Here is a 24,445-nt window from a genome sequence, read left to right on the forward strand (position 1 = left end):
TGGAAGTCTGATTTTGAAGTCTCGCGATTTTGCATACTATTGAAAAATAGGACAGAATATGCGTGTATACGTGGGGTAGAAGAAAAGTTGAGAAATCCTTCACTGATACATGAATGTATCCTACACTTGCCCTTTTAAATGTGTTCCTTTCCTGGAAATCTGGCATGCAAAAAGTCCCTCTGGGTTTGCATTAGTGTCATATTTGTCACTGTTTCACGTGATAGCCTTCAAAGAGTCTGACCACTTGTTCTTAGGCATTTGCCAGGAAGACTGTACAAAGGCCAACAATTAGTAGGTGGTGTGCATGTCTGTATATATATTTAATACACATTTATGCATATGTGAATATCTATAAAAAACACATAGCTTAAAGACATCAATATCACAAATATCACATAAACTCTATTTGTGAAGCCTAACACATCTCAAAAAAAAAAAAAAAAAAAAAAACTACCACCCTGTGCCGACATGATTAGCTACTCCATTCAACTGGTGTGAGGTATCTGAGGCATGCTGCATCTGAACTCTTATCATGCTATTTGGGGTGTGCTATCCTGTGAAGCAGTTCATATGAAACTGCCGAAACCTTCTGAAATGACAGGACAAACTTCATATATCAGAAGCTTAAATAAACGAGGAAAACAGAATGGCAAAGACACAATTCATATTTATTTTAGAATAAAAGCTCATCCTAAAAAATTCTTTGTCAACCATCCAGAAGTAGCCCAGCTTTTACCAACTAAGCAGTTATTTACTGTAGCAACTTCATCACCAAGATTACCAAAATTTTCCACACGCTTTTAATTGTGTATTTGCTGTCACCTGGGCAACACTCTAAAAGGGCTTTTACCTTTACAGAGCTGGGAGGTCAAAAAGAACTAAAGTTTCTTCAAATTGTGCATCACTTTAATTAGAATCAGTAAAGTGTGAAATCATCAGACCAAAAACCTTGAGAACTACCACCAGTCAATCTGATTAACAGACACGTCTTCCTGTCACTTATCTTCATTTCTAGCCACCTAATTCACCTGTGGACCTATGCAAGCTCCATCCAGGACTTCAAAACATTCTCAGTCACACAGCCTGTCAAATAGCATAAATGCTGAAATTCAAGGAAATTCTTTGATTAAAAAAAAAAAAAAAAACTATCAATCCCTCACATCTGGCTGTGGTATAAATATAATACTCTGCCTCGGTGCCCTAAATTCTAAAAGCTAGTCAGTCCAGTCATGGATCTGTAAAGACTGCCTTTCTTCCTGAACCAGATCTGCCTGCAAAAATTAAGATCCGTTCATTTTGAAATCACATTTTAGAAGGCACTTTGAAAATACTTTCAAAACTGCTCCCTCTTCCACTACAGCCAATTTGATGTTATCTGGCAAAACAAAAAATAATAGTATCTTACAAAGAAAATATTTTCCCTTACTTTCCAACAGTTTTAGGATTGGTAAACACAAAGTTGCTTCCTTAACACTAATTTTTCCCTTCAGCTTTTACTCTAAAAATACTCAAGTGCTCTCTGGTTCATATTCTAATCAAGAGCAAGGCATATAAAGCTTATTTAAGTGCTACTACTAGACGCTTCCGGAGTCAAAAAGGAAAGATAAACTGAAAAGCAGAAAGCAAAACTGGCATTCAAGGCTCTTCACCATCTAGTGTTCTTTCTTCTTAGTCTTTTCCCTCTATGCCTTTGATCACCCTTGGCCCCTGGTTTACAGAGACTTTTCTTTACATATTATTTGCCCTATTTCCACAAGTCCAAATCCTACCTATTCTCCAAAGCATGGTTAAAATGTCACCTCTTCCCTTATCCTTACAACTAAAAGTAATCTCCCCCTCCTGTCTCTAAAATCTTAGAGTGTCTTATCTTTATTTCTTTACCACACAGTACTTTCTGCCTTATAGTATCTTTGTTTCCATATTTAATCCCTACATAAACATAAAGGCCTTAGGGTCAGAGTCCATGCCTTACTCAACTCTATTCAAACTGCTTAACCAATGTCTTGCACATAGTAAACACCTCAACTGAGCTACATGAATGGCTTGGGTTAGGAGAGAAGTCCACTAGAAACAACGCCAGATTACTAGGATTCTGGAGACAGGCTTTACTAGTAACTAGCCATATGACCTTGAACTTCAACATTTTGGTATGTTCATCTGCAAAGTGAAGGGAGGGTGGACCAAACCAGTTTTTAACAACAGACTGTTATCTCTCATTAGCTGGCTATAAAATCAATTTGGGAGTCTAAACCCAGCATTTTTTAAAGTAAAATGAAGTGTAACAGAAAATATCAAAGTGTGTTACAGGCAATGGTGTGTTGAAAATGTTTAACAACTGGCTATCGAAAGGGGAGGGAAAAAAGCCCTGAACTATACACTACATACTCTCACACCATGGCCAATCTCAAGCTCATGTCACTGAACTTGTAGCTAGGTAGGAAGAAAAAGGCACACTGCTTCTACAAGCCAGTACAATGAGCCACAAGGTCCTGAAAAGTACTGTTTTGTCAAATTTTTCTTTCAACTTTGCACACAGGCACATGGGATGGGGGGAGGCCTGAATTAAGGTATAAAATGTGTTTCTTATTGTAAGCCACAATCAAAAGTTTCATAAATGTTCAGCTGAATAATACCCTGGCCTCTTCCATGTGTCCTCCACAATGCAATAAATGTTACTCTGAGTTTGGTTATATATGTAATCTCTTTACCACCAAAATTTATTTCTCTTCAAAAATGAGAGTTACAAAGACCCCTATTCATATCAACAGAAAAGGGTGGAAATTTGGGTTAGCAAGTATCAGCAAAGGGCCAAGGTTCCCAGTCTTAGTTCAACCCCATACACCTTAGGGACAAAACACAATCCTACTAGTAGCAGTGGCTCATTTAGCAAAGGGTTAGGGGAGAGAGGAGGAAAGGAAGGAAAGGAATATATAATATGAAAAGAAAATAAATCCAAGTATTGTGACATTTGTGCCCATGCCCCCACTCCACTGAGAACCTAGGTACAGAGAAAAACAGTCCTATTTCTATAGTTTTCTATATCTGATGGTTCCCAGCCAAATTCTCCAGCACAAGCTTGCATCCCCTAACAAGACCTCCCATTTCTGAGAATTCCCTACTAGAATTAAGTTTTTGCCATGGACCACAGACACGTACTTGTTGAATTAGAATAGGCAAGGAGGCAAGAAAAAAAAACAGCACAGGCAACAGTTGTTAGACTTGATATTCTGGGAAAATCAGGCTTTTATTGAAAAAAAAAAAAACCTTTATTTCTTATTTAAGCTTACTAAGCTGGGTAAGGAGAGGGGAAGTTTCCTGAATATATTTTTGGCTGTTCTATGTCTATCACAACAACACAATCTGTAACCAGATTTTTCATGAGTGTTTATAAAGAATTGTGTTTTCTATTTTTAAAGCTATTTAGAAAACAAGACGGCTCAGAATTTCAAATAACCATAGCCCAAATCTAACTCCACATCAACTAATTATATGCCTAGAAGTTTCCAAGGAAAATCCCCAAAAATTAAACCAAAAAGTACCAACATTTGACAAAAAGGAATCAGTATGAGCACAAACCTACTATACTCAAATATGGCATCCTATCTGTTGAATGAGTGCAATATGGAAAGTAAATGAAATATGAAAAGGTGAATGTTGAGATACAAGTTCTGCTAAATTCCATGAACTCTTCCTTATTAGGGGTCCACTGAGGTTCACATACTTAAACCCAATCTCAATCACTGACCAAAGTGAAAACTATTCACCACTCTGAAAAGGCACAAGTCAAGTCAAGCAAGGTCTTCCATGTTCACAATATTAAGCCTCTCCTCTAAAACGTGAGTATGTTTTCATCATACCTCAGGTTCGAGTCAGTACTTTCTCTGCCTCCACTGTTAGTGATGGCAAATGCTCTAAAACTATCTTCATAAGAAGTTCCTGAGCTATTACCTTTGCAGTACCAGAGGCTGTAACAGCTTTGTGCTGCTGGTCATCCTCAGACCCAGGGGCTGACCTACTTATACAAGACAAGAGCTATATACACGCAGCAACTCATTAAAACTTGTGAGACATAGCAAAAAAAAAAAAAAAAAAAAAAAAGCTCTGTGCCTGGGAATCCCATAGACTACAGTATCTACTTTACTCCCTAAACACCATCTTTCTAGCCATAATCATTCCCACACCTCTTTAAGACAAAGGTAGGAGGGAATGCAGATCCAGTTCTATACCCTCAACACAAGAAATTTTTGCTACTTAGCTACTACTGTCTTCAAAGTTAATCTCTGGAAGCTTGGCTGTCTCCCACTCATAATATTGTTGCTTGGCACAACAGAGTTCCTTCTTTAACTCTTCCATTAAGAATCGATAAAAGGACTTTCAGCTTTGATTCTGTATCATCTGAGTTCAAATAGAGTAACTGAGTTGAAATCTGGATTAAAGCAAAGAAAAAATTTTAGTTACAACTCTTTTTTTTTACATTTATTTATTACTGAGAGACAGAGAGAGACAGAGCATGAACGGAGGAGGGGCAGAAAGAGAAAGAGACACAGAATCTGAAGTAGGCTCCAGGCTCTAAGCAAGCTGTCAGCACAGGGCCCAACACCGGGCCCGAACCTACGAACTGTTAGATAATGACCGGGAGCTGAAGTGGGATGCTCAACCAACTGAGCCACTCAGGCGCCCCTAATTACAACTTTTTAGGAGTCACAAATTTTACACTGGTAAGCTGATAAACATGAAAACTTGTGTTTCATATGCCTTATGAAACTCTGTCATTCAAAGAAAAGTATAATAACTACTAGAGTGAAGAAAATTATCTGAATCATGAAACATTAGCAAAGGAACAAAAACTCTCAGAGTATCAAAACCATAATACTGTATATAAGTTCCTATCAAATAACTCGGGCCAAAAAAAACCAAACCAACAACTTCACACATGTAATGTATTGTCACACCTTTTATGCTGGGTGGTTTATTCGCATGTCCCAACAGTACTGGGATCTACTATCTTGTTTACAGCTTTCTAGAATACAATGTAGGATATATAACACGTTCTCATACCAGGCACTCCCCAACTACATTCATTTCTCCCAAGACAATTTATTAATACATAATATCAGAGCACATTTTGAACTGATTTAATACACACACCAGTCTAACCTACAGTCTCAACTCACCAAACAAGTGAGCATCATACAAATGGATGAAATTCATCTGGTCTTTCTTCTCTGCAATTTCATTGTGAGTTTCATATGGGGCTCTTTCTTGAGATAATGAATCATAGGCCAGTTTTCCAGTGCTAGCAGCTTGTGGACCAATACTTTCCGTGGACAAAAATCCACTTCCAATTTGACCACAGGCAAACTTAATTTTTGTACTTTCTGACATCATAGTATTGGATATTCTCAGGAAGTACAGTAGAAGCCATATATACACACTACTATAAGTCAGAATGTTTTCATGAAATCATGTTTTCAGAACTGTAACAAGCAACCACCTAACTCCCACCAAGTGCAAGAAAATTTAAGTGTATTAAAAATCCCTAAACTTTCCAGTACCAAAAATGCAGGCCTTGAAATCAGTTTCCAGTCACCGCTGAAATCTTAGAGCAAGCAAAAGTTCTCCTCACCACTAATTAGCATAACGAGGTTGGCTTTCTCCTCGCTTGCAGGAAACCCTCAACTCTACAAGTGACCACCTACATTTTGGCACATTTTCTTAGATAATCTCGAGAGGTACACAAGCACCTGGACGCACTGCCCCAGGGTCAGAAACAACCCCTGTGGGATCAGTCCTCTAGCACCCGGCCACCTTCCGCTGGCTGGTAGCCCCTTTCCACATGCTGACGCACTGCCCAGCCCTGCACCGCTGGCGACCAAAGTACTAGACCAGTCTCAGAAACTTCGACTCAGTTATCAGGACGCTGAGCACCCACACCTGGACGGAGGACTTTCGTGGTCCGGCGGTCAACTCTGAAGCGGGGCATTCCTTGCAGGTAGAGATCTGCCCAGGACGCAGCCCCTCCCTGACTGCAAAACCACAAGCAAGCATCAACAGCAAGAGCGGAGCAAAGTGCCGGGCGGAGGCAGGGGGAGCGCGAGGGCGAACGCGGTCACGAACAGAAGCCTGTGTGGGTAAGAAAACACCCCAACCACACGCCCCCCGGACGCGGGGCTGCGGGGACCTCAAGCCAGGCAGCAGGCAAGGCGCAGCGGCGCAGGCGGGGGCACTGTCAGGGGAGGGCACGGCTGGGGGCGAGCGCCCAAGTCCCCACCCCGCCCCCAGGTGAGGGGCGCCCGGACTCCGCCCGCCCGGGCCGGGAGGAGCGACCAGCAGGCAGAGCTGTGGGGTCCAGGAAGCGACCGACAGTCCCGGAGCCCCGGTGCCCTCCTCCCCGCAGTCCTCTCGCATCGCGTCCTCGGCCCGGCCCCCACATCGACCCTCCCCCGGCTCAGCCCCGGCGCCGACACCCCCGGCCCGGCCCGCGGCTCCTGGCCGCGCTGCCTCCAACCCGCCCCTAGGAGGCCGCCCTCGCCTCACCTCCTCACGTCTCCGCGGGCAGGGCCGGAACAACTCTGCCAGGCGCCCACGTCCCACCCGCCGCTCCGCGCTCTGCGGCCGGGCCCGTCCCGTTCACTCCGCGGCCGCCAGAGCCCTGGGAGGGCGGAGGGAGCAAGGCGGAGTGAGTGGAGAGGAGGGGAGAGGAGGACCGCCCGGCAGGAAGAGGCGAGGGAGGGGGCGGGCCGAGGAGGAGGCGGGTCGGGAGCGCGCGCGTCCGGGCCCCTCAGCGCGGCGTGCGCGCTCCTGAGGGCGGAGGCGCCTTCTCTGCCCACGCGGGGGCGGCGCGCACGCGCGTACACGTCCTTGCCTGGCAGCGGTGGGGCTGGGGGCAGGGGAGCGGAGACCTGATAGAACCCGGGTTGTGAGACTAGGGACCCGGAAAAGGGCGAGAGGCCCTCGCCTTGGGTCGGAACCCTCCGGAGAGGTAACCGCGCCTGTGGGGCCAGCCGGCGCGAGGTCGCTGAGGGGCGTCCCCGAGCCCCGATCGGGGTAGGTGATGGCCCTGCCCAGCGTTTCGCCAGTTCTTAGATAATTCTAAGTTTGGGGCGAGTGCGTTCCTGCTCAGGAACTTGGTTTGTATATCTTCACTCTCGTGCCCAGTAATCCTCAAGGAAGTCACCTTAAAGAATAACTTTTCTCGCCAGTTTCTCTTCTGTGCCTTTCTCAAGGTGTCTCGTGTGCTTGCGAAGCACTCCCTTCCTGGTTCGTTGTGTGGGGCTCGGGAGATGGAAGAGGGAGAGCACCTGCTATGTACGTGTATGCCATGTACCCGCATTCTATTCTTTGGAGTAGTAAATTTGGGAGTAGATATAGTAGAAAGAAAAGAAACCAACTCTTTTTCCTCTACAAGTATTGTATACTGCAAGCGTAGGTATCCTCCTTCCTAGATCCGGCAGCCAGAAACGAACTGTAAATTTTCCTAATGTCCATAGCACTTTGTGTCGATCGGTTTGTGGCACCGAACATATTCAACCTTATCTAGGTAAATCTGTGCAATATTTTATCCCTCTAGAGAATCCTTGAGGACCTGCTTCATTCATTTTTATATCTTCCACAATGCCTAGCATAGTGCCTGACTCATAGAAGTACTCTATAAATGCAATTGAATGAATAAGTGACTACAGTGCAGCAAGCCTTCAGTGTATATCCAAAGATTTGAGCTCTAGAATGAATTCCTTAGCTTAAAATACACCCCCCCCCTTCCACTTCAATTCCCCTGCATTCATTTCCCTAATTAGGTCCAAAAACTACTCTGAGACATATGACAGTTGTCCAAGGGACCCTCTCTCTCTCTCTCTCTCTCTCTCTCTCTCTCTCTCTTTAACTTTTCCTGATTTGAATGTCTAGAGATATGGGACATATCAAGAATATTACAACTATTTTGTGTTTCCCCTACCTTCTACGCTCCTTCCCAGAAGGTCCTTTAACCTCTGTATTCCAAGAGTCTACCTAGCTCTGGCCCTGACTCAGTTAATGCTGGAAGTCTGATATTTAATAAAATTAGGGTTAGAACAACTCAAATCATCTATATCTATTAATAAATAAACCAACAAGTACCGATTAATAAATAAGCTGATAAGAAAGTAACAAACATCTACTAAAGTACTTGTAAAGCTACACTGGACACCATGAGGAAGACAACAGATGGAAGACATGGTTTCTACCTTCTGATAGCCTCTCACTGGAGAGAAGCTTTTTGACAAAAAGGGGCAAACTCTGTCCCATGGCCACGTTACACTTCTGATCACCAGGGGTCATTGTGAAAAACTGGACTGTTCTTCACAATAGAACTTAGATATCAGAGACAAGTCACAAATGAACCTAGATAAGAGGCTGTGAAGGTGATTCAGTGCAAACCCATCCTCACCACCAAGAAAACAACTTTAAGTACATGCCAAAGAATAACAAAGCATCCTTCACATAATGTGTGCTGCTCACTTCTCTCCCCGCTATGGCTTCCATTGCCATCAGCACATGGCCAGCAGCCCTAGTCCTTGAAATCAAGGCTAAAGCTCTCACTTTGGAAGTGGATATAAAACCTTATAGCATGGCTCATAACATGACAGAAACCTGTAGCCTAAGTCCAGATCTAACACATAAACATGTTTTCTTTGGCCTACATGGTACTTAAATGAACTAGCCAAAATTAAAAGTTAAAAGCTAGATTTCACATACATTCTCTTTAAAAAAAAAAAAAAATCAAGGATTTGGAAACAACGGACCTACATTTTCACATAGTGACAATCAACTGGCTACAGGACACGCATTCTTTCCTTCCTCAAAGTCTCTGTATTCCCTATTGTACCTTATCTTACCCACTTTCTCTCATGTGGGCCTACAATTTCCAATTTAAATTTGATGATATTGGGCACCTGGGTGGCTCAGTCAGTTAAGCATCTGACTCTTGATTTTGGCTCAGGTCACAATCTCAAGGTTCGTCAGTTCAAGAACCGCATGACAACACAGAACCTGCTGGGGATTCTCTCTCTCCGTCTCTTTGCCCTTTCACTCCTCGCATGTCTGGGCTAGCATTCTCTGTCTTTCTGTCTGTCTGTCTGTCTGTCTATCTCTCTCTAATTAAATAAACGTTAAAAAATTTTCCAATCTGGCGTTTTATTGCTTACAGCCAAAGTTTAAATTTTCCATGCACGTTACCAAAAAAGGCATCATCTGGTTCCCCTAAAGACACATTTTCAGTGGATCAATAGGTAACAAACAACTTGGTAAAATTGTGAAGGGTCTTGAAAGGAACCATCCCCCAAAACTCCCTGACAAGATTCCTTGATGCCTGAGAATCCATCACTATCCTTTTTAAACTTTAACTTAAATCCTGTGCCCTCTTTAAATCTACTTTCCCTGAGAAGAGGACTTCATGACTCTAATTAGTAATCTTGCATAAATGAATTTATCATATAGTTTTTGAGTGGTTTTTTACTAGTGGGAAGATTAATAAAGAGACACCAAGAACCTGAGAGATCAAAGGTGCCATAGAGGAGACTATAGATACAGAAGACAAACTTTTATGCCTGTTTTATGTAGGGCTGAAACTCAGAGTAATTCAGGCAAATCATACTAAGCCCAGAAGATAAAGCAAACATATTAAAATCACACTTTTAAGATTAAATAAGAACAAAATCACGGGCACCTGGGTGGCTTAATCAATTAAATATTCAGCTTTCGATTTTGACTTAGGTCATGATCTATCGGTTCATGGGTTTGAGCTTCGCGTCAGGCTATGTGCTGGTGGTACAGAGCCTGCTTAGGATTCTCTCTCTCTCTCAAAAATAAACATTTTTTTAAAAAGAAGAAAATCAATGTATATGTAGGGATCAGAAAATTTTCTCAGCAGTAGAGGAGGTAGACAGAGCCAGAAATGTCTCTCTGAAAAAGAATAAATGTACAGCTTTTGTAATTTGATAAGAAATAGAAAAGATACATGCCAAAAACCGTTTTTCCCATACCTTGTGGCAAATATTAAACATCCATCTCACCATCAGAGTCCTCTACTTTGACCTAGGCCAGTGATTCTCTTTAACATATAACAAAATCACTCTGGGAGCTTATTAGACAATGCAGACCTCTATGTTCAACCCCTAAGAAATTCAGGGGACCCAAGACTTATTTTAACTTTTTATTACAAAAATGTTTAAGCACATAAAAAGTAGAGAGAATAGTATCAGTCTTCAGGTCCCACTCAGCTTGAAAAATGATCGACGTGTGACCAATCTCGTCTTCCTCACCCCTCATGTGGATTTCACCCAATAATACTTAATTACATAGTTCTAAAAGATAAGTATTACTATTTTTTAAAAAAAATTTTTTTAATGTTTTTTATTTTATTTCTAGGAGAGAGAGAGAGACAGCGTGAGCAGGGGAGGGTCAGAGAGAGAGGGAATCAAAGACTCTGAAACAGGCTCCGGGCTCTGAGCTGGCTGTCAGCACAGAGCCCGACGCGGGACTCAAACCCACGAACCGCGAGATCATGACCTAAGCGGAAGTCGGACGCTTAACCGACTAAGCCACCCAGGCGCCCCAAGTATAATATTTTTTTTTATAATCAAGAAAACCCAGAATGTGGGAAGCTCTAAAGGAGGACAACTACCAAATTCCTTCAACAAAAAACTTACATAAACAAAAACAGGAAGAAGGATGTCTTGAACTTGCTTGAGATATAAGTGGCATGCAATAGACTACAATGTATGTATGTATGTATGTATGTATGTATGTATTTCCAATATTGTTTACATACTGTATTATATTAGTTTCAGGTATACAATATAGTGATTTAACAATTCCGTATATCACCATTGCTCATCACCACAAGTGTACTCCTTAATCCCCATCACCTATTTAACCCATCCCCCTATACGCCTTCCCCCTGGTAACCATCAGTTTGTTCTCTATAGTTAAGAATCTGTTTCTTGGTGTGCCTCTCTCTTTTTCCTTTGTTCATTTGTTTTGGTTCTTAAATTCCACATCTGAGTGAAATCAAATGGTATTTTTCTTTCTCTGACATATTTCGCTTAGCATTATATCCTCTAGCTCTACCCATGTCATTGCAAATAGCAACATTTATTTTTTTATGGCTGAGTAATATTTCATTGTATGTATATACCACATCTTCTTTTTTCATTCATCTATTTATTAATAGAGACTTGGGCTGCCCTCATAATTTGGCTATTGTAAATAATGCTGGTATAAACATAGGGATGCATGTATCCCTTTGAATTAGTTTTTGTATTTTGGGGATAAAGACCCAGTAGTGCAATTCCCAGTAGTGCAACTACTGAATTATACAGTAGTTCTATATTTAACTTTTTTAAGAACCTCCATACTGTTTTCCACAGTGGCTGCACTAATTTGCATTCCCACCAGCAGTGTAAAAGGGTTCCCCTTTCTCTGTATCCTCCCCAATAACTGTTGTTTCCTGTGTTGTTAATTTTGGCCATTTTGACAGGTATGAGGTGATATCTCATCATAGTTTTGATTTGCATTTCCCAAATGATGAGTGACATTGAGCATCTTTTCTTGTGTCTCTTGGACATCTGTACATATTCTTTGGAGAAATGTCTTCCCCCCATGGTTAAATTGGATTACTGGTTTTTGTGTTTTGAGTTCTATAAGTTCTTTATACATTTTGAATACTAACCCTTTATTGTATATGTTATCTGCAAATATCTTCTCCCATTGAATAGGTTGCCCTTCAGTTTGTTCACAATTTCCTTCACCGTGCAGAAACTTTTTATGCTGATGTAGTCCCAATAGTTTATTTTTGCTTTTATTTCCCTTGCCTCAAGAGACATATCTAGAAACATATTGCTATGGCTGATGTCAGAGAAATTACTGCCTGTCTCTTCTGGGGGTTTTATGGTTTAAAGTCTCACAGTTAGGTCTTTAATCCACGCTGAGTTTACTTTTGTGTACGATGGGAAAAAGCGGTCCAGTTTCATTCTTTTGAATGTTATCTGACCAGTTTCTACACATATTTAAAGCATTCAATTTGACAAGTTTTGAGATATGTATACACCTATGAAATCATCACCACAGTCAAAATAGTGAACATATCCATTAACCAAAAAAGTTTCCTTGGGCCTCTGTAATTTCTCTCTCTCCCATCCTCATGTAACCACTGATCTCCATCACTATAGATTAGTTTGCATTTTTTAGAGTTTTCTCTAAATGGAATCGTATAATATGCATGGTGTTTTGTGTTGCTTCTTTCACCTGGCATACTTATTTTGAGATTCATCCACGTTGTTGCATGTATCAGCAGTCATTGCTTTTTAGTCTCTCAGTCTCAGAGCATGTTCCCTATTCCTATTGGGCTTCAGCATGTACTTGGCTTCAGCTTGAACCTGGGAATTTCCCGTCTTGCTTCTAAATTTTTTTTAATGGTTATTTACTTTTGAAAGAGAGACAGACAGGGGCGCCTGCATGGCTCAGTCGGTTGAGTGTCCGAGTTTGGCTCAGGTCATGATCTCACAGTTCGTGGGTTCGAGCCCCATGTCGGGCTCTGTGCTGACAGCTAGCTCAGAGCCTGCAGCCTGCTTCAGATTCTGTATTTCCCTCTCTCTCTGACCTTCCCCTGCTCACGCTGCCTCTCTCTGTCTCTCCCTCTCTCTCTCTGTCACAGAAATAAATAAAACATTTTTAAAAAATGAAAGAAAAAGAAAGAAAGAAAGAAAGAAAGAAAGAAAGAAAGAAAGAAAGAAAGAAAGAAAGAAAGCGTGCGTGCGGGAGGGGAAGAGAGAAAGGGAGAAAGAATCTGAAGCAGGCTCCAGGCTCTGAGCTGTCAGCACAGAGCCTGACATGGGGCTTAAACTCACGAATCAGGAGATTGTGACCTGAGCCAAAGTTGGACACTCAACCAACTGACCTACCCAGGCATTCCAGCTTTTAAAATATTGAAATTGGTAGGGGCACCTGAGTAGCTCAATCGGTTGAGTGTCCAACTTTGGCTTAGGTCACGATCTGGTTCGTGAGTTTGAGCCCCACGTCGGGCTCTGTGCTGACATTTAGCACAGAGCTTGAAAGCTGTTTCGGATTCTGTGTCTGACCCTCCTCTGCTCATGCTGTCTCTCTCAGAAATAAATAAAACATTAAAAATATTTTAAAAATAAAATATTGAAATTGGCAATATATATTCCTCAAATTTTTAGGTTATTATCTAACATTCTAGATTGGATTACTTTTTCTTAATAATGTAAAAAATGGTTAAAAAGTCACTTCTTATAAAGAAACTATTGAAAAGGAACTCTATGTTTTAATAAGGAAAGAAACTGCATAGTTTAATAAGGAAAGAAACTGCATAGTCAACTAGGGAGCCTGCCTCTGTGTTGATGTTGTATCAGCCATTTTAGCAGAGTTCTTGTTCCTGATGCATTCCCTACAACAGGCACACAAACATAGCTTTGGCAGTGACTCCAAGTTCCCTTGAATTACTTGCCACAGGCCTAGAATTTAGATTTTGGCCATATTAGGAATGTTCCTTAAATACATATGTTTTGCAAAATACAAATACTTTCATGGTAAAGGGAGGAAAATGACCACTTTCCTCTTCTGAGTCAAGAGAAAAACCACGCCCTCTCTACCACCTCCCACCCCTACCCCCAACACATATTTTAGTCCCTTTTCCCTTTGCCACATACAAAATAAGCTAAACTTTGAAAGGAAAAAAAAAAAGATTTGTGTCTAAGTTCTATTAGAGTCTACCTACTACCTAACCAAAAAGTAATGGAGAATTATTAAATGATAAACTGTTGCTTTAGAATGTATTGAAGGATCCCTGACGCTTTCTCTAGCATTTCTCCAATTTCAGAAACATTTTTACTACTCTTTAATTCTTTGATTTAATGACAATCACAACCTCTTGTGGAAGATCATTAATTTATAATGTTTATACCTACATGCATCAATGCTAATAATTTCAAACTTTATACCAAAATCCAGGTTTTTGGATTTTTTTTTTTTTTTTTTTTGAGACAGGGTGAGACAGAACATGAGTGAGGGAGGGTCAGAGAGAGGGAGACACAGAATCTGAAACAGGCTCCAGGCTCCGAGCTGCCTGCACAGAGCCCTATGCGGGGCTCAAACTCACAAACCAGAGATCATGACCTGAGCCGAAGTGGGACGCTTAACTGACTGAACCACCCAGGTGCCCCGATTTTTGGATTATTTTTAACAAAAAGTTATGTCCTATGATTATATTCCTAATATCTTAGTTCATAAGGTAGATAGCTTGTAAATGGATGTCAATTGTGTTATTTTCTATGCTTTTTGGTATATTATAAATTGCATAATAATTTTTCACTTAATTTCACATCATTTTCTGCCTTATTTGGATACATAACCTTCAATCTCTTTTATGAAATTAATATCTTTCTCTGCTGTACGCCCACAACAGCTCGTAAATATTTTCTTACAGCACCTGTAACCCATACATTTAAATTTTTTTATGCCTATCTCCACTAGATTTTAGATCTTTGAAGACTAAAATCTTGTCTTTTCCTTCCCCTGGTACCTAGACATCCAGTGCTTATGATATGAGTAATAGCACAAATGAACACATTCCCAAATTTGTTTTAGAAATTACTGAGATGCTTCTCTTCTCAATAAAACAGAGAGCTTAAATAATATAAGTTACTAAGTATCCTACTAATTGCAACTTTGGTTGCAAGTGACAAAATGTTTTCTTCATAGAGAAAGCAAGCATTTAAAGTAAGTCATATCTACAGTACATGTAAGGATCTTTATCAGTAATTCTAATTTGTTAGAAATCAAGGTTTGACCTAGCCATTTTTTTAAAAGAAATGTATTTAAGTTTCTCTGCTGGTGACTCCTGACTGCTTGCTGCAGCATCCATTTTTTCATTCCACCTTAGTAACAAAACCCCAAATTTATTCAAGACTAGAATGGTTAAAATGGTTAAAAGACTACAATTCCTGACCTCCCTTGCAGCCATGTATTCTGAAAAAAAGAAATGAGACATTTTCTTCAAAGATGAGAAATGGGCTCTTCTCTCCTCCCTCCTGCTACCTGGAACATAGATATGATGGTAAATGTAGCAACCATCATGAAACAGAGTATAAGAGCACACCATAGAAATGGTGGGGTGATGAACTGAAAGGACTTAGGTCCCATAAGACTTTGTAGAAGTTCCAACCCACTGAAATGCCAACTTCCAAAACTTAACAGAGAATGAAAACCTATATAATGCATTATTATTTGTTATTTTTGGTTTTATTCACTGCAGTTGGATCTAACTAGTGGTCTTACCCTTAAACCTTAGTTTACATTCATACTCCTTAGTGAATTCCCATGATTTTAGAATAGAGAATTAAAGTAGTTTCATAATAATGCAATTCCTTTTAAAATTGATATTGTTTATTTGGATCTAGGATGGCTGATACAGAAGGCTTGGATGAGAACTTCAGCAATGTTCTTTTTTTGTTAAATGTTTATTTTTGAGAGAGAGAGAGAGAGAGAGAGCAAGCTTGAGGGGGGAGGGGCAGAGAAAGAGAGAGGGAGACACAGAATCTGAAACAGGCTCCAGTATCTGAGCTATCACCACAGAGTCTGAATTGGGACTTGAACCCACAAGCTGTGAGATCATGACCTGAGCCAAAGTCAGACACTGAACCAACTGAGCCACCCAAGTGCCCCAACAATTATTTTCTTAATAACATGGCTAAAAGGTATATTTTATACTTGTTTTTTAAGTAATCTCTACACCTAATATGAGGTTCGAACTTACAACTCCAAGGTCAACAGTCTTCATGCGCTACCAACTGAGCCAGCCAGGCACCCCTAAAAGGTGTATTTTAAATATATTTTGGTTTGGTAATCTCACTGAAAGTACCCTGCATTTTTTTCCCTACTTTGGGAAAACTAAGTTTTTTCCATTCAAATTTTACATTTATTTCTTCCACTGAGCTTTTTTCTAAAATTCTTTATTTCAGGATTCTGCTGTAGTAATTGGTGAATGAAACTAATACCAAAATTATAAAATTTTTATTTTATAAATTTGGACTTGCAATGCATGTTTCCTCCTAAGGCATGTTCCTGCAAGTTCTGAAAGGTTTCCGCTAACTGTACAGTGGAAAATCTGTGTATATGTTACCTTGGGGTAATGTGATTTGTGAGATATAGTCAAAACATAACTGTTCTCTTGAAATGAATTCAGGGGTGAGTTTCTATCCCCCGACCACCAAGATGAGAATTCCAGCAAGTCTCATGACTTTTTTGCTCCCTTATCTTATAATCACTTTAAGGCACAAAATCGAGCCTGTTTGACATTTAGAAAGGAAAGTCTAGAGAAAAGGAATGTGGTCAGCCCTCTCTCTCTTTCCTATTTACTTTCTTCCCTATGCAGTTACTGTGACGGAATCCCTGGGTTGCTGTGCAGAGAGGGAACAGGGAAAAGGGAGCAGAAAGGTCTTACTTGGCTGGTACTACAGTGAGATGACTTTGTACTTGATGGGATTGGCAGATGTTTAAAACGGATTCTTTGTCTTGTGGGAACCACTGTGAGTTCCTCAGAGACTCATGCTTGGTCAGTCAAGCTCTAACTCCTGCAACAACATCTGGACATATATTCTATTACTCTTGGGGCTACTCCTTCCTTAGCTGCGAGCTTTTTTGGATATCCACACCATACAGTTCATTCTGTTTGAGCCCAATTGACCTATCAGGCAATTCTCTTGGGTAAGAGTCAAAAAGGTCTCTGGGGAAACCTGGATGGCTCAGTCGGTTAAGCACCCACCTCTTGGTTTCAGCTCAGCTCATGATCTTGCAAATCATGAGTTCAAGCCCCAAATCAGATTCTGCACTGACAGTGTGGAGCCTGCTTGGGATTCTCTCTCTCTCTTTCTCTTTGCCCTTCCCCTGCTCATGCTCTCTCTCTCAAAATAAATAAATAAACTTAAATTAAAAAAAAAAAAAAAAGGATCTCTAGATTGGCTCTTTCTCCCCTATGTGGCCCACATCTGGTCTGTGGAAAGCTTTTTGCATCATTTGTCCTGACAAATACTGAGAGTGCTCGCTGATCTCAATGCAACTGGGCATATGTTCTCCAATAACAAAGAGCTTGCCAAGCCATCACTTTCTGGCCCTCTAGATTTTCCTAGGAGGGGAGTCAGATATCAGTCCTTTATACACCATCCTTCCCACCATAGTTCTCTGAATAATCCTGTAAGAATTCTCACTCACTAGGCCAGAGGTAAAAGGGCAAGCACCCCCCCTTCCCCCTTCTCTACCTTAGTGAGAGGGATGCAGGATGTACAACATTGCTTTCCCCAAAGAATACCACTTCACAAATGTAATCTCACTTTCCACTGACTGACTTTTGTGGTTTTTAAGAACCATCTAACCAGTGGAAATTTGTTTTGAAATTTCTGCTAGGTTGTCTGGTACTTTACTCTGAAAACTCCCGCCTGTTGTATTGGAATGCTACTTTCAAAATTTTCTATACAACTTCCTGTTACATTTCTTACAGCTTCAGGATGCAAATAGCCAGGCTTTTCAGAGACATGTTTAACTAAGAAAGAACTACCAGTTGTCTAATAAATTATGCCTTAAAAAATAAAATCCTTTATTAGAATAACAGGAATAAAAAACGATTTTTAAAAATTAATGCAAAATAAAAGTATTTTTCTCTCTAAGGAATCATTTTATCTTTTATCTATTTTCTCTTTTATCCATCATTTATTTGAACTCCCACATCCTCTTCCCACTCCACCAAGAATACTTTCAGACCTAAGAAACTTTCCTTTAACAAACCCTGAATTCTTCATCTCAGAGTTTAAAAATCGTTTGGAATACATATTTGGCTGCCCTCTTTAAAGTCAAACACATCTTGGGTGCCTGGGTGGCTCAGTCGTTGAGCGTCTGACTTCTGCTCATTTCATGATCTCCCCACTCATAAGTCAGGTACTAACAGCTCAGAGCCTGGAAACTGCTTTGGATTCCGTGTCTCCCTCTCTCTCTGCCCCTCCCCCACTCAATCAATCTCTCTCTCTCTCTCTCTCTCTCTCTCTCTCTCTCTCTCTCCTCTCTCTCACCCTCTCCCCCTTCTCAAAAATAAAGAAACATTTAAAAATGGTTTAAAAGGGGGAGCCTGGGTGGCTCAGTCAGTTAAGAGTCCAACTTCAGCTCAGGTCATGATCTCAGAGTTTGTGGGTTTGTGCCCCACGTCAGGCTCTGTGCTAACAGCCAGCTCAGAGCCTGGAGCCTGTTTCAGATTCTATGTCTCTCTCTCTCTCTCTCTCTCTCTCTCTCTCTGACCCTCCCCTGTTCATGCTGTCTCTCTTTCTCTGAGAAATAAATAAAATATTTTTAAAAATTTTTTAAAAAATAGTAAACATTTCCATTAATTCATTAAACAAATATTTATGGAGTACTTCTTAACTAGAAGGCATTATTCTAGGTGCTTAAATATAACAATAAACATGAAACAGAAGTCCAGGATAAATTGTAGATACTTGCAGAAAACACCAGCAGTTAAAAAAAAAAAAATGACAGTATAATATGTCAGGTGCTGATAAATGAAATTAAGAAAACTAAAACTGTTAAATCACTATATTGTACACTTGAAACTAATGTAACACTGTATGTTAACTAATTGAGATTAAGAAAACTTAAAAAATAAAAAAATTTTAAATAAAACATCGTAAAGGAATAGGAAGTGCCATTTTAGGTAAGGCAGTCAAGAAAGGTCTTTGTGAGGAAATATTACAAAATCTATAATGTTAGGGTCAGTTAATACAAATGGTGTGAGGTGGCAGGGTCCTTGGTGTTCTCTAAGAACAGAAAAGAAGCCAGTATGATTGGGGCCAGTGATTAAAAGGAAAATGACAGGAAATGAGATTGGGAGAGTGGAGAGGGGAAGCTAGTGGCCAAGATGATATAGGGCCTGTGTAGACCATGACTGACTCTTAGTATGTACAACTTAGATTTCATTCTATGTTGATGGAAAGCCATTTTGAGTAGAGGAGTGACAAGATTGGTTCATGCTTTAAAAAGATCGATCTGGGGGCACTGTGGTGGCTCAGTTGGTTAAACATCGATTCTTGATTTCAGCTCAGGGCACAATCTCAGGGTAGTGAGATCAAGCCCTGCATCAGTTTCCACACTGAGTATGGAGCCTGCCTGGGATTCTCTCTCTCCCTCTCTCTCCCCTAACCCCACTTGCACATGGGTGTATGCACTTGCTCACTCTTGCTCTCCCAAAATAAATAAATAAACATTTTTTAAAAAACGTTTAAGAAGATCAGTCTGGCTGTAGAGTTGAGAACTAACTACGGAGAAACAAGAATAGAAACATGGAAACCATTTAGAAAAGTAGTTTGGGAACCGCACGGGTGGCTCAGTCAGTTGAGAACCACTCTTGATTTAGGCTTAGGTCACCATCTCATAGTTCATGAGTTTGAGCCCCACATCAGATTCAGGAGTCTCTCTCTTTCCCCCTCTCTCCTGGGATTCTCTCTCACCCTTTCTGTCTTTAAATAAGCCTTAAAAAAAGAAAAGTAGTTTAGAAGACCAGATAAAAGATGACAGTAGTTTGAAATAGAGAGGTATTGGGAGAGGTAGGAAGAGGTGACTGGATTCTGGATATATTTTGGAGACAGAACACAAGGTTTGCTGATGACCTGAGAGTTAAAAAGCAGTCAGGACTGATTTTAAAAGTTTGACTCAAGCAACTAGATAAATGGTGGGAACATTGAGGAAGGGACAAATGGGGTTGGGAGACTACATAATCTAAGTTCAATTTTACATTTTAAGTTTGACAACAACTAGCCATCCATATAAAGAAATCAACCTTAAAATTAGCTGTATGATCTTAAGTACAAGCTAGAGAGAGAGATTTGACACTCATCAACATATGGTTTTCTTTAAAACAATTTTGAACTTACAGGAAAGTTGCAAGTACAGCACAATTTGTCTCCTTAGTCATTTGAGTCAATGTTGACTTAGTACTGACACACTGAGAATGCTGCCCCAATACCCCATCACTCCCAGATAATTTAGTGTGTTCTTTCTACAAATAGGGGTATTTTCCAGCATAACCACAATAAAACCATTGAAATCCAGAAATTAACGTGGCCATATTACCACCATCTAATCCTAATTACCTTTATATTAAAAGGATTCAGTTCAGAATCATTTCTTTAGTCTTTTTCATTCTGGAACAATTTCTTAGTCTTACCTTGATTTTCATGACCTTGCTACTCTTCAAGATTACAGGGAAGGGAAAGGAAATGAATGAAAGGAAAGGGAAAGAGAAAGTCTTATGTGTGGTTTGCAAAGCCGTGAAACTGGCTGAGATCTCCTAGGGAATAAGGACAAATAAATGAAAACTGATCCTTGGGGAACCCCAACTTTGACATTTATTTGTCAAAGAAATGAGGAGGAACCATCAGAGTAGACTGTGAAGAAGGAGTCAAAGAGATAGGGGAAAACCAGGAGAAGGAAGTTTCTTGGAAGCCAACATGGTATGTATTCCAAGAAGATCAACTGTGTTAAATACTACTGAGAGGTAAATGATGAAGGTTGAGAACTCAGCAGTGAATTTAATGATATGAAGGGCAATTGTAGACTTTATGAGAGTATTAGCAGTGGAATGATGAGGGCAAAAAGCCTTACTGCAGTGAATTCAAGACAGAATGAAAGATGATTACATGGGAACAGCACATTCACAAAATTTTCTTTTGAGTTTAATCCTGTAAAGAGGATTAAAGAAATGAGGCAGTGGCTAAAGAGGGATGAGAGATCAAGAGAGGGTTTCTTTTATTAAATTAGAGACATTAAATATATATCTGTGTTAATATTAATGATCGAAACAAAAGAGGAAAATTGATACAGGAAAGAGGATAATTTTAGAGGTGAAGTTCTTTTCTTTTTTTTTTTTTTAATGTTTATGTATTTATTTTGAGAGAGAGCACGTGCAAGCCCAGGAGAGGCTTGAGAGAGAGGAAGAGATAATCCCAAACAAGCTCCAAGCTGTCAGAGCAGAGCCCTCAGGGCTCAATCTCATCAACTGTGAGATCATGTCTTGAATCAAAATCCAGAATCCAACACTTACCCAACTAAGTCACCCAGGTGCCCCTAGAAGTGAAGTTCTTGAATGGGCAAAAGGGGATAGAACTCAGAGAACCACAGAAGACATTGGATTCAGATGGCAACAGAAACAGTTCGGCCTTTATAACAGGAGGATAGTTTAGATACAAGGAGTGGGTAGAATTAGTGGTGAGACGTTGTGAAAGTTCTCTTCTGACTGCTTTTCATAAGAAAAGTCATAAGTCATCAGCTAAGATGGAGAAGAGAAGAAGAGCATAATCGGGAAGGATGGGAGAGTCAAATGACTAGGGAAATAGAAAAAAAAAATGGCTGGATACCATTGAGAACCCACTTGAAACGTGAGGTCACAATATTAAAGTGAGTCCTGTCAGCATGATATTTTTTTTTTTCCTCTCCAATTGATTAGATTGAGTAGGTAGGAGGGATCCCTGGGTGGCTCAGTCAATTAAGTTTCCAGTTTCAGCTCAGGTCATGATCTCAGGGTTGGTGAGTTCAAGCCCCACTGTCAGCACACAGCCTGCTTCCAATCTCTGTGTCTCTCTGCCCATCCCCCACTGGTTCTCTTTCTCTCTCTCTCCTCCTCTCTCTCTTTCTCTCAAAATAAATAAACTCAAAAAAAAAAAAAATTAAAGGGGGCGCCTGGGTGGCTTAGTCGGTTAAGCGTCCGACTTTCGCTTAGGTCATGATCTCGTGGTTCGTGGGTTTGGGCCCCGCGTCGGGCTCTGTGCTGACTGCCAGCTCAGAGCCTGGAGCCTGTTTCGGTCTGTGACTCCCTCTCTCTCTGACCCACCCCTGCTCACGCTGTCTCTCTCTCTCTCCTAGAAATAAATAAAAAAAAAAACACATTAAAAAAAAGATTGAGTAGGTAGGAAGTTGTATTACACCAGGAGTTTTGCTAAGCAAGTACTAATGGAGAGAAGGGTGAGGATGTTGAGGGCATGAGGTATGACTGCTCACAGTACAAATCATCTCGTGAAAGTTTGTAACATAGTATCCACATAATGTTTAAAATGCATTTTAATAAAAAATTAAAATAACTATAAAGTAGTTTCATCATAGTAATGTGTGGGCATATATATAATATATAAATATATGAATAAAATATTATACTTTTAATGTTTATTTAATTTTGAAGGAGGGAGAGAGAGAGAGATAGCAGAGGAGAGGCAGAGAGAGAGGGAGATAGAGAATCTGAAGCAAGCTCCAGGCTCTGAGCTGCCAGCACAGAGCCCAGTGTGAGGCTCAAATTCATGAACTGCAAGATCAAGACCTGAGAGAAAGTCAGACGCCTAAGCTACTGATCCACCGAAGCATCCCTAAAATATCTTCTTAACTATGCCAATCACATTGGGAGACAATATCATTCATGTGTACAGGAATTACAAATAATAAATTTGGAAATAGATATCATTGTCATCGTCAACGTTGTCACTATACAACTATGGGCTCTATAGTAAATGGCTCAGAACTGAACACAGTTTAAGAAACACTGAGCTAAATATTTCCCTTTGGATCTAGGAGGCAATTTGCTTAAATGTTTTGGTCCACTTCACCTCTGTTTTGTCCTGAGGCTCCAAGAGTTCAAACAGCTATGAGCTCAGTAGTTTTATTATCTCATTCCAAAGATAGTGTAACTAAGTCAATAAAGAAATCCATTGGTATTATGTGAGAATAATTACATGTCTATGACACCTGGCTCCACTTTTGATATCCAGATGTCCCTCAGGCCTCAGTCCCTTTCAGGCAAGATCTTTGTATGTATATTTATTGGCTCCCTCACAATTAATTGAACAACTGTCTTGTGTCACCTCAGATGGGGAGGGGAGGATGTAAAAATTAACATCCTATGCTTTCTACCCTCAACAACGGTATTTTCTCAATAATAGGCCAGATGACACACGCACACAAAGAATTCTATAAAGCAGTTTATATTGTGTTATATTGTTGATACCAATCGAATGCTCTAGTTATACAGATTGTTCAGAACAAAGAAGGCATTAGGGAAGACATGGTGTTTGAAGAGGATTTGAAGGAAGACATAATTTCGAAAGGGAGAGAATAGAAAAAGAAAGCATTCTGGGCAGAAGGAGCAGCATGAGCAAAACTATGGGAGGTAAGGAGGAAAAAATGGGTGGAAAGAATAACATTTGATGGCAAGACCAAAAATCCACTTGATAAAGTTTAAATCAAGTAGGATCTATTTTAAAAGAATTTCTCACAGATTCAAGAATGGGCAGGAAGTTTATCTGGGCCCCACAAATGTGTGGAAGCAGAACCTGGAAAGTTAAGAGCCAAGGCTAATCTTTCCTTCATTTCTATTTTTCATTGTCTACTACTTTCTCTCTCTCTCTCTCTCTCATCAGTCTGGGGCCTCCAAGAAGTAAATGCCAAGATATGCACATAGAATTTAAAAAAGCAACAAACACCTATCTCCTAGCACTGGTTCTCAACAATATATCAAAGTCTCTGCAATCCATTTCCAATTTCCTGGAATGGAGAATTTGAATGGCACAATTTGGGTCAAGTATCCACCCAGCTATTGCTTGGGAGTACGAGATTATGTAGTACTAACATGGAAAGTAGGCCTACTATACAGAAGGGGCTGAGAATAATGTGTAGTTTGTTAAGAAGGAGGCTAGGCAGAGGGATAGAGACATCTCTGTTTTCAAAAATACTCTATTGGGAGGCAGAGAAGGACAAATATCATATGTTTGCACGTATAGGAGGATTAGGAGGGACTTGACGGAAGAACAAGGGGGAGAAGGAGGGCGGAAATGGTGGGGGAAAGGGAGAGAGGCAAACCATGAGAGACTCTTGAATGCTGACAAAAACTGAGGACTGATGGATGTGGGGGGGAGGGGGGGATGGGCATGGAGGAGGGCACTTGTGGGGATGAGCACTGAGTGTTATGTGGAAACTAATTTGACAATAAACTATTTGTAAAAAAAAAAAATACTCTAGTGGGAATACAAAGATCTAGGTTTAAATCACAAATCTAAAATTATTAACTATGTGATTTTCTTAGCTAATAGTTCCTCCCTGTACTTGTTGCTACCTCAACTGTTAAAGGAGGATTAACCATGCTTTACAAGAATTAAGTAATTTAATAAATATAATAAATATGAAAATACCTTGTAAATTGTAGAGCCTTATATAAAACCAAAGGGCAAAAGGATTAAAGAAAGAACAAGTAGTCCAGATTTGATAAATCAGGGTTGTTGTTTATTTTTTAATAGTTTAATTTTTTAATACATGCTGTACTTGAGCAAAGAATATGGAGTCAGAGAATCTGTTAGGAAGCTGTACAAATCAT

General features: G+C 40.2%; 1 protein-coding gene across 2 annotated transcripts in view; it reads right to left on the minus strand.

Moving 5' to 3' along the window:
* The window catches only part of RABGAP1L (RAB GTPase activating protein 1 like), a 746,017-nt gene extending 739,317 nt beyond the window's left edge, over positions 1–6,700 (minus strand). The window contains exon 1 of one of the 2 annotated variants that reach the window (XM_039242373.1): positions 6,538–6,700. The gene's annotated coding sequence lies outside the window, so the exon portion shown is untranslated. The remainder of the gene's footprint in view (positions 1–6,537) is intronic. The other variant, XM_039242374.1, reaches the window with a different exon arrangement.
* Positions 6,701–24,445: the final 17,745 nt, after the last annotated feature.

Source organism: Hyaena hyaena, unplaced genomic scaffold (assembly GCF_003009895.1).
Source record: "Hyaena hyaena isolate Hyena2069 unplaced genomic scaffold, ASM300989v1 scaffold_209, whole genome shotgun sequence".
NCBI lineage: Eukaryota > Metazoa > Chordata > Mammalia > Carnivora > Hyaenidae > Hyaena > Hyaena hyaena.